The sequence below is a fragment of the Hyalella azteca genome, unplaced genomic scaffold (genome assembly GCF_000764305.2).
Source record: "Hyalella azteca isolate HAZT.00-mixed unplaced genomic scaffold, Hazt_2.0.2 contig14896, whole genome shotgun sequence".
Lineage (NCBI taxonomy): Eukaryota > Metazoa > Arthropoda > Malacostraca > Amphipoda > Hyalellidae > Hyalella > Hyalella azteca.
In genome coordinates, this window is record NW_025944763.1 from 195925 (window position 1) to 210569 (window position 14645).

At 37.4% G+C, this 14645-nt stretch overlaps 1 protein-coding gene across 1 annotated transcript in view; it reads right to left on the reverse strand.

Moving 5' to 3' along the window:
• LOC108666266 (probable nuclear hormone receptor HR38) overlaps positions 1-14645 on the reverse strand; it is a 98082-nt gene that overhangs the window by 66508 nt on the left and 16929 nt on the right. The gene's annotated exons all lie outside the window — the stretch shown is intronic.

Here is a 14645-nt window from a genome sequence, read left to right on the forward strand (position 1 = left end):
TATCACAGAATAACTGGTGAATATCCTGCACTTGCTGGGCCATAAATGAACATTAGTAAAGAAAGAATTGCAAGCACCAAAGATTCTTTCGCGACTAGCAGACTCTTCAACCGAGTGATTAGCGGTTCATTTTTATCTAACTCATGTGAGTTGCATATGTTTCATTAACAGAATGTTTTCTGGAGCTGAATTCCAAAACCAAGTTAGATATCACAGTAATTTACTCAAATTATTTGAATACGTTGATATTCAAACTAAACAAAGAATTGGTCATTTCAAAACATTAAATAGTAACACAAAGGACAACACGTGTCGCCAAAATAAAATAACATTGGCTTAGTTGTACTTTTACAAAGATTACTGCTCGATGCCAGTGCAGGGCGTCTCATGTCGCATGTACATTGTACAGTGTGCGGTGACCAACTAACAACACATTTCCTTGTTGTTTCCTGCGAAGAACAATTAATGGCATCTTGAATTTGTTTTTAAAAGCGTCTCGGTCTTTGAAAATAAACAAGTCTTCAAACTGTAATTTTTTGCACTTGGTTCTCTCTCCAACAAGTCAAAGTCGGCACACGACTGCACCATTTCTCGTTTAACTGTTCCAAGAAAATAAACTCTATTTTAATTTTGCACTACTTCTGGACCTTTTATAAGTTCAAGAATAAAAGTATTCTCTACTCTCAGGACCATTGTCTCATGTACAAGTTTCACAAAAATTGAAAGATTTTATCGAAAAAATTCTTACCTTGCAGTGACTACATTTAGATTTCAAGTTTGGCAAGTGTTGTTATATTCGCTGTTTTCCGGTGCAACGAAACCGCGAGTGCCGTGATACTCAGTTTCTCAGAAGGCGGGACGACCAACAATGAAGCATGTACCGGAAATGCAAAAAAAAAAAAAAAACGAACTTCCTCTGCGACAATCCAAAGATCATTGCTCGACAGAACTTCATAAAGATTGTTCCTGCGATCATTTTTTGGGCCCGTAGTAATTTTTCCGTCAAAATAAGACCATATGATTCGTAGTGTTGGTCCGCATTCGGATTTTTTATTTCCATCAAGATATGCACAAGCGAATGAGTATACGTAAATTGAGGGCATCGACTGCTTCACTTTTTTACGACATGCCGTCCATGGCTTGATGATAGCGATCGGCATGCGCTATAAATGGAACCCCATAAATCCAATGTTTTGATGACCCAGCCATTTGCAAGCCTCTAATAGGCTACGGATTATCTCATTACTAGGTTGAAACTCGATGGTGCATCGATCACAGCATTTACTGTGGCACTAAAAAAGACTGACTGGTAAGCAGAGTCTTGCATGCAATTTTCGACTGATGTGCAACCAAAATGTATCAACATGCAACAAAAGAAACTTTTTGTCCACACATGCACCAATCGCTTGTACACTTCTGTGTGTTCTGCGATATTTTGACAACTTTGTTTCGTAGGCGGCCAGTGTTCCGTTGCACAAATGCTTATTTCAGCCTCATTTTTGAGCAGGTGTCATTGGTTCATAGTTTTTCACAAGCTCCTACAGAGATCCCAACAAACTGATTTTTACGAATTTTTAAGAACAAGTGACACGTTGAACATAGCGAGGTGAATAGGTTTTTTTCACGTCAGGATCCTAACTGGTTAAGATGTAAACGTTTTTTCCCATTAGGATAGTGATTACATATAGTCGAAGGAGACAAGCTCAGCGCATTTTTATATGTCGTGCCCAAATCGCGGAATAGCCGATCTCTGGAATCCGCAGCCGGTTTGCCGAATCTGTTGAATCAGCATTTCGTTGCTGATTCAGAAAATCGGACGTTAAAGTTAGAACATAAATCGACAGTTAGAATTAGAAAGGTTAGGTCAAGTTCGGTCAAGTTACATATATTTAAATATTAAAAAAAGAACTTGGCTGACTGACCTAACCTCAGATTTCTATAGTATAGAAATGCTGATTCTACAAATTCGACAAACTGGCTGCCGATTCCATAGAATCGGCAATTCTGCGGTTTTGGCACAACATACAGTATATACGCATACCTTTACAGAGCTCAATAACCCGTGATTAGGTAATCGTTAGGTAATCAACGCAACCACTGTTACCTTGTCAATCTCAAAACCAAAACAGTTGGTTATGTCCTATTAAAACATACAGTGCTCCAGAACACGGCCTGCGATAACTTTAATTTCAGTCATTGACGGTTATGGAGTAGTAGTAGTAAAAGATTTACTAGCGCTTCAGATAGCTATCTATTTCGCGCCGGACGGTTATGGAAGATAGCACTGGTAGGCTAGGAATAAAAATAGAAAACTTTCAAGTTTCAATATTGACACAAAAAATCTCAGAACAGATGATTAAAACAAATCTCGTTTGAAAATTTTTAGCAAAGAAAATTTTCTTTAATTGTGAAGTCCCAATAGGGAAGAATCAATATTGTTTCAACAATATTGTTTCCCGAAACTGCCTATTATGGACAAATGACCTTATTACATTTGAAGAACACTAAATCTCAACGATGGAAGTTATCGTATTATTGAAACAAATCATCATCTGAAAAATAAGTTTGTAGCCGTATACCTGATAAGTGACGTCCGCGGCAATCCAGGTCCAAGCTAAAGCATAACATATATAACATATATAGCTCTGGTTCTATAGGTGGTACGTCGTGATGCTTCTTGAGCGTTACAATCGCAATTTCACACAGACGCTTCACGTAACATTTTTGTTTGGACCTACAGTCTCCAGTTTTCCTTGTACAGTAGTTTACCTGACACTTCATTCCCAGTATTCAGTTCTTTTTTTCGTTAGGAACGAATTATTTCTGTAAGTTAGATTCGTGCAGCAAACGTTCCTTGTTTTAAGATAATTAAATCTGAAATAGTCTTGCTAAAATATTGAACTGTATATAATTTATAGCTAATAATCTATTTTGTCTCTTGCATAATCTACATATACCCAGTCCGTAGGCATTGAATACAACTCTTTGGAAACAAGTTGTTGTAATATTGCATAAGGCTTCACAAGCGTCGCAGTGTACGGCATCAACTGTTTCCATGATTCAACAATGTGAAGCCTGCTTCGATGGAAGATGTTGCTGTAAACATAAATCCAACCACATGGTGTTATCAGTTACCGGGTAGGGAGTAGTATATTTTCCAATGTATTCTATATTCCAGCAATGTGAATCATGCTCCTAAGGAATAGTTTGTTGCTATACACATAAAGCAAAACCACGTGGCGTTCAACAATTACTGTGTCGGGAGTTGCAGCGTCTAACACTTTGCTACGAGTTGGCAGGCTATGTCTGGCTGGTGATGACGCCGTGCCAATTCCCACATACCCTCGCCCGACAGCACGACTCTCCGCAGACGTCGAGGCATCGAGGGTTAAACAAGAAGCGCCAATAGTTCAGGCACACGTGCCGTTTTAACGTTATATTCGTTAGCGCTGGAGTTTCGATAATCTAGATTTTAGACTCCACTAATGACATTAAAGCTCGCCAACCATCGCCCAAAATTTACAATAAACAACGTGAATTGATTTCTAATCGAACTTCGAAGCGCACACTGAAAAATTTCCTTTAAAATTAATATTAACAGTCAGCGTTAACCGCCACGATTGAATTATTGAAAACGAGGGTGAAAATGAGCCCTCCAGAAAACCTTTTTTTTTTTAAAAAAATATTTAATGAAACTAAATCCCACACAGCGCAATAAATATGCACTTCATATATACGAATTCGAAAAAATGCCTTTAGCAAAACGCCATAGTTCCAAACGGATTGTAAATTCGAGACACGCATTATCTCTCGTTCGCTCCGAAAAAGACTTAATAAATTCTCTTACTTCAACAACACTTCCAGTGAAGTGCGGTAAATCTCGCAAGGACAAATTTTCAATAACAACGGCTTAACGGTCGCTTCGACACTTGCACGCATGCGAGAGGCTTCAGCCCACGTCAAGCAACAGCCTAGTAATGCAATTGTATTAAGAATGTTCGTTACACATGCTATGTAACATACCCTATAAGTTGAGACCTAAATACGATATAATATGAAAGGTTCTCAATGATCTGACATACTCGCAGCACACCAAGAATGTGTTGATAGATATATAGCACACCAAGAATGTGTTGATACATATATAGCACACATGCAGCACACAAAGAATGTATCGACACACATGCAGCACACAAAGAATTTATCGACACACATGCAGCACACAAAGAATGTATCGTCACACATGCAACACACAAAGAATTTATCGACACATACACATACCAAAGATGCGCGCTCGGCCATCAATCACACAAGTAATATTCAGGCCAGAATCGAGTGCGCCGAGAAAATATTTCAAGTCAACGTATGAAAAGAACACATTGACGTAAAGATGGGAGAATCAAATCAATACGTTGCGCAGATAAGACTAGCGAACATACATGGAGCTGGCGCACAGCCACCGAGGGTGCGACGCGCGCAGGCACGCGAATATAATAAATTATTTAAATGGTATGTCTTCTCCGCGCGCTCAACCTCTGATCTATTGCGCAGCTCTGATACTTCATCCCGTTCTAACGCTAACACCCTAGCATTTCTAACTGTGACTGTGTGTTGTAACACGAAAGTAATGTATATCTTGATTTATACATTGGTATTTCAGAGCTGTCGTGGATGAATGCGGATTTAGATTTTTTACTTATTACACGATGAAAAATTCACTTGCATTTCACTAAGCGGTCCAAAAACAAGTAATATCATTGGAAAATCCTCTAATATTTCATTTTAAAAAATCGGCATTGTCATGAAGGGGAGAAAAAAGACTATAGCTCAGCAATGAATACCACGGTAATAAACATGTAATTTGATAGCTCCTGATGAAAATACTCAGTAGTGACTTTTCCTTTACTGAATCGAGTTTACTTTCGAGAATTTTTTATAAATGAACTGCGAGAGAGATGCTTCGATTAGAGCTCCTGCGTTTGAGACATCAAGTCTGAAACAAACTACATATTCAAATCGTCGAATATCACGGAGGAAACCTAACCCGTTTTGAAAAACGCAAAAGCATCAAGGAAACATGTTGGTACTACAAAACTGCCATACCAAGTTTGCTGATAATAGGAAAAATCAGTTCACTGTTGCGCAGAAAACTAGTCAAGAACGAGAAAAAGTACCAAGCATATATCACTCTGGCTTACCCAATCTTAACTTTATAATCATTTTTTATTCACTTAGAAATGGTTCGACAAGGTTAACATGTCAGAAATTGTTCATCAAGGTTTGACATGTCAGAAATGGTTCATCAAGGTTAACATGTCAGAAATGATTCATCAAGGTTAACAGATATGGTTCACCGACGTACACATGTTTTAAATATTCCACCAAGTTTCACATGTCAGATATGGTTCATCAAGGTTAACAGATATGGTTCATCGACGTACACATGTTAGAAAGAGTTCATCAAGGTTCCCATTTTTGAAATGGTTGACCAAGGTTCTTATACTAGAAAAAGTTCATCAAGTTCACATGTCAGAAATAGCTCGCAAAGAAACACGTGTTTGCAAAGGTTCACCAAGGTTCACATGTTAGAAATGGTTGACCAAGGTTCACACGTCAGAAATAGTTCGGTTAAGTTCAAATGTAAATAATGGTTCACTAGTATTCATTTGCGATGAATGGTACAATTTCTAACGCAAGATATGATTACAAAGGTTAGTACATGAGAAATTGTCCGCTAAGTTTACAATGTGAACAGTTTCTATTGTTACAAGTCAGAGACTCAGTTAACTTTGTAACTAAGTAGACTCAAAAACTGAGGTTCACATAAGTTATAGGATTTTTCCCGCTATATGTACTACAATACATCAATAGTTTACTAATGCTCATACGTAAGAAATGGTCAAACACGGTTGACACTCGAGAAACGGTTCTTTAAGGTTCACACGCAACTGATGTCAAAATTTATCCACCAAGCATCATGGGTGAAAAGTTGTGCAGAAAGAATTACATGTGAGAAATAATTCACCTAGGTTAACATGCAAGGAATTTCTCAACAAGGTTAAATGTGAGAAATGTCTCCCCAAGGTTAACATGCAAGGAATGTCTCGATTGGTAATATGCAAAAAATCTTTCAACTAGGTTAACATGTAAGAAATGACTCATCAAGCTTCGCAAGGTGTCAGGAAGTCATTAAAATTTCTGTGACGCATAGTAACCGATGTACTGCTTATATTAACCGAAAATTTTTCACCCTGTTAGTCTGCGAGGCTCACTGAAGAGTACAACAGAGCTATATTTCAAGTTATGTAAGCAGTTCGGATGTAATATTATGTAATTGTTGTTTGTATGATGTTTTGTTTGGAACAAGTTTTCTGAGAGTTTAGCATTAACATTGTGGTGACGTTTATTTATTGGTAAGATTTCATTATTCTCGTAGGGAGCCAATCTTTCTCACTCTTCACTTCTAATGCCAAACTTGCGTCAAACGGTGACACATCGCCGGTGTGCTCGTTACGAGATGATTTAAGATAGAAATGAAGACCACTTGCTTATTGAACAAAAAATTTGCACATGAAGCCAGCGTTCATCAAGGTTATCAGGAGAACAATAGTTCATCAAGGTTCACAATTGAGTAATAGTACAAAGAGCTTCATATGAGAACAATCTTTCCTGAATTCTGAAATTAAAGGTATACTTAGGCTTCACTTCTGTAGGGATGACTATAATGACTAACTAAGGACATCACCAAATTTGGCGCAGTACATCAACCATAAATGAGCTGAAGCATTACGCCAGATAAAAAAAATCAATAACAAATGAGCAAATAATGAAACATGTATAACGGCGAATCCTGTTTACTCGTACGTAAAGATTTAATCCAATGTCAGCGTTCATTTAAGGCAAGTATGAGATAAGAATTCTCATACGAGTTTGAATGGAAGAACTTCTTCTGATGAGTTACTTAGGCACTCATATGAAATGCACCGACAGGCAGTCGGCCAGACTAAAGCCATCAATAGGCCAACTCAAATTTGTAAATGATTAGTATGATGAAAATGGGCTTTGCAATTAAAATAAAAAGTCTACGGACGTCGGCAGCCCATTTTTGACGGCTGAAGCTGCGGAGACCATAAGTAGCGTTAATCAAGCTTTACTTATGTCGAGGCCCATTAAACACTTATTTTGTTCAAAACTCCCCTGTTTTGCAATTCTACTTGAAGGTCAGTACATAAGTTCCCAAATTCACATTTTTATCACATATGACTGATTTATGTTTCAAATTTGAATCTAAATATGCACATGCAAGAAGGAAATTATTATAAATATTGATGTGAATACAGCATCTTATGTGTAAATAAAACAATGAACGTGTTGCTCCTGAATTTCTTGATGGTAGTGATAGGAATGGCTAAAAAATTCCTAGACATTTTTGTCGGAGCTCAAGACGCCCCAATGGGATATTTTTTTTGAACATCATGATATGCAAAAAATTGTAATTTTATCTTAATAACATCAACACATCTCTCAAAATATAGCTGCATTGCAGACTGGCACAGATACTAAAAGTTACGATCCGGAGTTTTTTGTGTGACTCACCAGATGTTTCTTGAATATCTCTTGACATTTTTCAGTACACTTTTATTATAGTAAGAGTAGTTGTTCTGATACCAAAATTCATTGAAAGAGGATGCATTGCGGATGCGGAATCCGTCGTCCACAGCTGGTAAAATGAGTCGCTCTCGAAGTGTGCGTTTTATTATTTTTTTTTTATGACCATGAATCGTCATTTTTCTATATTCTAGCCACATGGCGCTCCCGTTAAGGAAATTATCATCTTGGTGGTAAAACAAATTGGAATCGTAAGAACCTAATCGTTCGTTATTAATTTCTTAGTCCTTGAATGCGTGAACGATTGTTTTGTAACCTCACTGACGACCACTTTCTCACGAAAATGGCGAATAAGTAATTTTAAATTATTTTGAGAACCAATTACTCCATACTGCGCATAATCATCACTATAATATCTGTATTTCCTCTCTTATGACCTAATTGCAGCTCAACCCGCTTTGTCCAGGATAGCTTATCATTAGAACTGGCAAATACCTTCATAACGAATTGCGCTTTTCGAATAACCTGATCTTGAATTCCATTGCTGAATTTCAAATTAAAGTATTGCTAATACAAGAGGAAAACACGTTATCAACAAAATTTAATTTTCATTTAACCCCGTTGCGAAGTTTGAAAAAAATGCAAATAAAGTATTGTTTTACATAATTTCATTTCTCTTCTAATTCAATTAAATCAGTAAACAATTGACATTTTTAACACTGTATCTTCTCACTTGTTTATACTTTAGAAAAGGCATAATAGATAATTAAGTGCCATTGGCGGTTTATCAACTTCACCGGATAAGTAAAACAGTTCGTGTCTAAAAATATGTTTAAATGAGAGTGACTAATATTAGGTGAAATTTTCTAGAAATATTAAATTTTATAATTTATTTTTAATTCATTAAATAATCGAAAGACGCTTTTTCAGTAGTTGTCGATCTATCATTCGTTCTAATGTTCGAGTACAATTATGACTGAGGGCTCACTTGCAAAAAATAACCATAAAACAAAACATAGTTATGGAAACATACAACATTCACTGAAATGTGACAACTATATCTCTATCGTACCTAGCTTCGTAGGCAGAACTGAGAAAAATTAATTATTTATACTTCATTTCAATGCTAATTTGGCAATCCCATTTGTAAAGCTACTATAATACACGCATGAGCAATTTTATAATCTTTAATATAGCTGCTGTCTCATATATGTCTGTATTCACACATTCAATTACTTAAAAAATACCGCAAGTAAAAGAATTAAATGATTATAGTTCCACGCTCATTCACCACAAATCTATAGTACAAATATGTCGGCTATTAAACTTTTTATAGGGTGGTCAAGATGGTGCGGCAAAGAATGGAATTTAAACGTTTAACAATAGTACCTGGTGGCAACAACCTTGTGCGATTGGGCGTTAGCTTTAAGTGGAGGTTGTTTGAAATGTGGGACAATTATGACCTGGTCGCGGTGATTATTGTCTATTATACAAGCACTTAGCCACTAGTAAGATCTGACGTATCAACTACGGATAAGACATATATTGACACGCATAGGCGAATCATTAAATGGCCTAACATACAATAATAGTCATTTCATCTTTTTCATAACAGGAACTCTAGTTAGACTCACATTCACATAAGCACTGTAATAAAATACAATCCATTGTCGTGTAAGCCACTAAGCCTAGGAACCGACATTTTTTTGGAACTGACTAAGCCGTGATCAAAAATATCAAGCTTTCAGTCAGCATTCTTGGGGGGAGCAATTCTTCCAATGGGATCATATGATGTACATTGCATCCACTTTTCATATCCGTGATATGATGTATTTTTGACGACTCTCCCTTACACATACATAGGTATTTTTGATAACTCCCCTTTACATACAGATATGTATTTTTGACGACTCTCCCTTGCATACACGGTATTTTTGATGACTCCCCCTTACGTACACATAGGTATTTTTGATGACTCCCCTTTACATACACATATGTAGTTTTGATGACTTCCCCTCCGTAACAAAAGAACGCCCACAAGGATGTCATCGGCCACGTTCAGAACCACTGCCACAGAACAAACCATGAAGATGGCGAGCGAAACTAAATAATCAAACATATAATAAAAGAGGTAAAGAGTTGTTATTTTATATGAAAAATACTAGAGGTAACAAACATGTGTCAGGACTCAGGAACTGTTCAATTTTTTCTGTCGTTCAGAATTGACTACATGGCAGTCAAAATGAACAATCCTCTTGGTAAGCTCTATTAATCAACCGACTAGTTCGTTTTTTTACCCATGACTAATGATTAAACAAAAGTCGAATTCATAATTCCTTCATTCCCTTGTACAAATGTTGAGTGAGTTTATTAGTTCATGACAAGAACAATAGAACATTATTGGAGCTAGTTTTTAAATATTAATAGATGAGTTGCTGCGGTATCTATCGTGGTCACGAGACTGCACCACGGAAGCTATTAAAAATACCATTGTAATTGCCAACAAATAAAGTTGGCAATTTGGGCCCGTACTGAATAAATCAACGTTAACTGTCTAGGACATCGGCCATTCACAATTCGAGCGTTTGCGCGTTATGTGAAGTCGCCATCTTTAATGTCGTTGATAATTACAATCAAAGACGCACTGGCAGCGCCTATGAAAGGTAATTAACTAAATTAAGTGTCTGGTCGCGCTAGCATGCCGACACAGAAGGGTGTATAAAGGTAAATAATTACACATATAATCGCAGAAGGGTATATCGCAATCGCTGCTGCGGAAAGGTATATATAATCGCAAGGAGATGTGAGATACAGCCAATTTGAGGTCGTCCATTCCAACACATCCGTCAATGAGGGTGAAGAGCGAGCGTATCTTCTAAAATGGTAAGGTTTGAGAAAAACTATTAACACGTCAGCCATAGAAACACCATTTCGTTCAACACTGTTTGAAAAATCTCATCATTCTAAAATGATTCTGAATATATAAGATGTGATAAAATTCACAAATTTTTCAAGTCCAACAATGACGAGAAGTGAACTTTGGTTGTTAAATTAAAGTCTAGCATTCAAATTTGAGAAATTCAACGCGTGTGCTTTTTATATGAACACCAAAATGAACGGATTAGTGATTACACATACACCCATTTTCCACATCATCTGTTTTGCAAGAAACAACAAACAAAATATAATAAAACGAGCTGAAATTCGAGTGTTTGAGCAAGCACACTATTAATTAACATTAGATTCTGAGCTGCATGGAGATTGAACAAAAATATCCCTGGAAATACAGATAATTTAGAAAAATATATAAAGGTATCTGTAGCAATTTGGGACATGTAATACAGCATCAGGGAGTCATAGCAGTTCTGGGTTGGTATCATCTTGATTAATATTATTATACGAAAACGTTACAGCTCGATAGATTCAAAAAGCGCTTCGACTTTTAAGCTAAAACTTAGCAAGATCGAAAAAAAGTAAACGTCAGGCTTCAGTCTAATTCTAAACGTGGTGATATCAATGTTTTTTTCGCTTTCGATGTACAGTTGAGTCATCAACAAATGGTTTTACGCAATGCAGCTATTCTTCCTAGTTTGAGTGCCAAGTTCATGAATTAAACTGATTACTGACACACGGTCGTCAAAGTCGACTTGGAATTCGTCAAAGAGTGATGGTGCAACAATAGCAGTCGATGAGGGATCTTGGAAGAGCAAATAACTTACGGACACAAAGCTTGATTCGTCGCAGAGAATATTACCGCGCTCGCAACATGAATGTTTAATTGAATTATCGCGAGTATATGCAAGTAATAAAGTAAGATATGAGCAAGAGGATCGTGCCCTGCGTACAGGAACCAAGTAGTGATATACTACAGGAGATTTCCCTTGTTTGAGCAAAGTACAGAGAAGTTCTGCAAGAAGAGAGCGGGCCATGAGCCCTCAAGCTAAGCGACCACTAAAAATGGGCATGCGGGCCGTGCAGTGAGTATACATTCTATCCATGCAATAGATCAAGCCTTCAAACTAGCTGCCTACAAGTCATGCAAGCCTTTAAAAGAAGACAAGGCAAGAAGAAGATAGGGTGTGCTGCAGCAGAGGTGAACTGTCGGCAATTAGAGACTGGCGCCAGCGCAGACGCAGTCGAGATATTGGACCAGACTGGACGGCCTTTCTCACCAGAAGTGCCACACAATAAACTCATTATTTAAATTTATACCGATCTTTGTGAAGCGTCAACACCTCAGTAGTTTAAAATGCTAATATATTCGAGACGCTCTCAAGCGCAGTTCATGGCATCACAAACTTGCATGTGCTGCAGAACGAAGCGAACGAATTTTTTATAATTGACTTGATTGAAGGGATCGATGTAGCTGCTCTTGTTTAGTTTCTGCAAGAAAGGCCAGATATAAGCAGAGTGCAGCTTACAAGCGTTAGTATGGGAGTGGTGAATGAATAATTCAAAAGCTTCACGGCGAACACTAACCGATCCAGCGCCATAACGCCCAACATTTATAGGTGTCTGCTCACAGGTGGAACCAGTTCTGGCAAAACTTGCTTAAGCCAATGAGTAAATTTGTATAGTCTTCCAAATTACAATTTGAAGAACCTTGAGTCTCGATTTAAAATCCCTTGCACACAATTTCTTAATTGAAGCATAATTTCTTACCAATGGATTACTTCGTACAACATCTTAATTGACGCACAATTTTTTACTAATGGATTAACGCGCACTATTTTTTAATTTCCTGCAGTCCCATGTAAGTTATTCCTTCACGTAAAAAAAAACAATAAATTTATCTGACCAATGCAGAACATTCTATTTTTACGTGATGTATTAATTTAGACGTTCACAGTAACATTAACCTCCGGCTTTGTCGAGGCACTCGAATGTAAATGTAGAGGATTCACTCTATTGCTACAAATATCTTATCTTATTGTTAATATTATTATGAAAAAATTTAAGCCAGGTAAGGAATATTATTATAATTGCACTAATCAAACATAAATAACCACTGTTGAAAAAACAACAGACCTGAAGAATTATTTGAAATATACTCGTAAATAATAATTTTTTTACATGAAAATAAATTTATATCATGTAGTGGATTTTGATTTGCAGCACAAACGAAATGAATGAATGAATCACTAAGATATTCCTCGTACTATTGCAAGCGATTATCAGGAGAACACAATATGCAGGCCAATTACCTCAAATTTTCTTTCATAGAAATGACCATATTCCTGCAGTGAAATCATCAACTTGTGATTTAACAAGAAACCGTCACTGAAATTAAATCCCCTATCTTCAGTACAACGTTTCAAAAATATAACTTAGTACTCACTGCAGTGAGTGACAGAGAGCGCATTTTCTCGTCGACGAAAACTTGAGGTCACGGACGGACGGACAGACGGACGGACAGACAGACAGACGGACATGGCGAGCACAATAGTGCATTTTTTCCATAAATGAGAAAATGCGCTAAAAAGACAGCGATAAAGAAAAGGTAGCATTTGACTTTCGACAGTACTTCAGACCGCTCGTGAAACTAGACGTTGATCATCTGGAGTTCACAAATACTAAGCAATATTTGGTACCGATAATTCAGTGATGAAAATTGAGGCTAAACTGTTCACTTGCATATGGAACCAAAATCAAAATTGACGGCTGTCTAAAAACCCGCAATCACGTGTTTTTTTCAAGAACTTGGACCCAGTGTTGTGTTCGAAAATGTATGGTCGAAAAAAAAAGAAGAAAAGATTAGTGAGAAAGCATGAGGCCGGGCCTGTCGAGCACTCCCTTAGCAACAGAACATAGGCATGAGTCTGCACTTCAACAGCTGCTGGTCAACCGCTAACGGTGGTCTCTATATGACCGCTGGCACATCCTTCATTTCCAGCCTCGATTGTGGCCTTTCTTCATCATTTCCAGTGTCAGTTGTGACCTTCTATCTACCTTCCCCATGTCAATTACCACCTTAATTAAACATTTACATGTTCAAATATATCTTCCCTTCATAATTTTTACTATCATTTTAGCCTTCCTTCGTAAGTATTAGTCTCAATTATGACCTTCCTTCCCTGGCTTTTTCACGGCCTCGGCGTTTTCTCAAATAAACTAAAACGAGCAATTATTTCAAGTATACTCGATAATAAATAAATGTTTTTATACTTCTATGTTTTATCATCACATACTATAACAAAATTCATTATACCTGCACTCTGCAGGCTTAATCATAACCCAATTACGAGTCTCGGTCCAAACATCATAAATATCTTTTATAAGCGTTCTTTGTACTCTTGTGTAGAACCAAGAGAATCGTTTCTTTTTCTTCGTAACGAAAAGGCAACTGCATACACCGTATAATGCGCATCCATCACGATAGTCGTAATTGATACTTGAATCCCTGCTCTCCACTGAATTGAATCACTAAGACAAGAAATCGAAGAGGCCTTGCGGAAACTGCGATCACCATTATTCAAATTACTCCTTAGTCATGTCATAATGAATGGTTGAGCTGCAACATTATAGTCGTGTAAGAATGTTTACGATCATGCTGATAATGCTGTAACATTCTGTGGTAGCAGCACCAGCGGTATATGTCGACGCAACCAGTCATTAGGATCGCACTGGACGCTCCAAGAGATGATGCGCAATTGCTTCAGGTTTTTCCTTGGTTTGCTCCTGCTACATGCCTGGGTATCACTGAACGACGAAGCGCACACATGTATTGGTCTCATTGCACTTGTTCGCTTAAAAGAGGAATAAGTGCTCGTTTTGTATTAAGACTAAATTTTCGAATGACAGTTTAGATAAGAGTGTCATTATCCTATAGAAATTTTGAAATGTATGTTGCCATATTCACTTAAATCAAGCAAAGTTTTTTCGTATTTTGACACCAAGCAAAGTAAAATTTAAGCAACGACGTACACTCCAGATCAGGATTGTACTGACTCAGCCGCACCCGAAGGCCGCACCAAGACAAGGTCTATAATTCTCATCGAGTGCAATGACAGCAGCCAGAGTCACAGGGTTCGCAACGC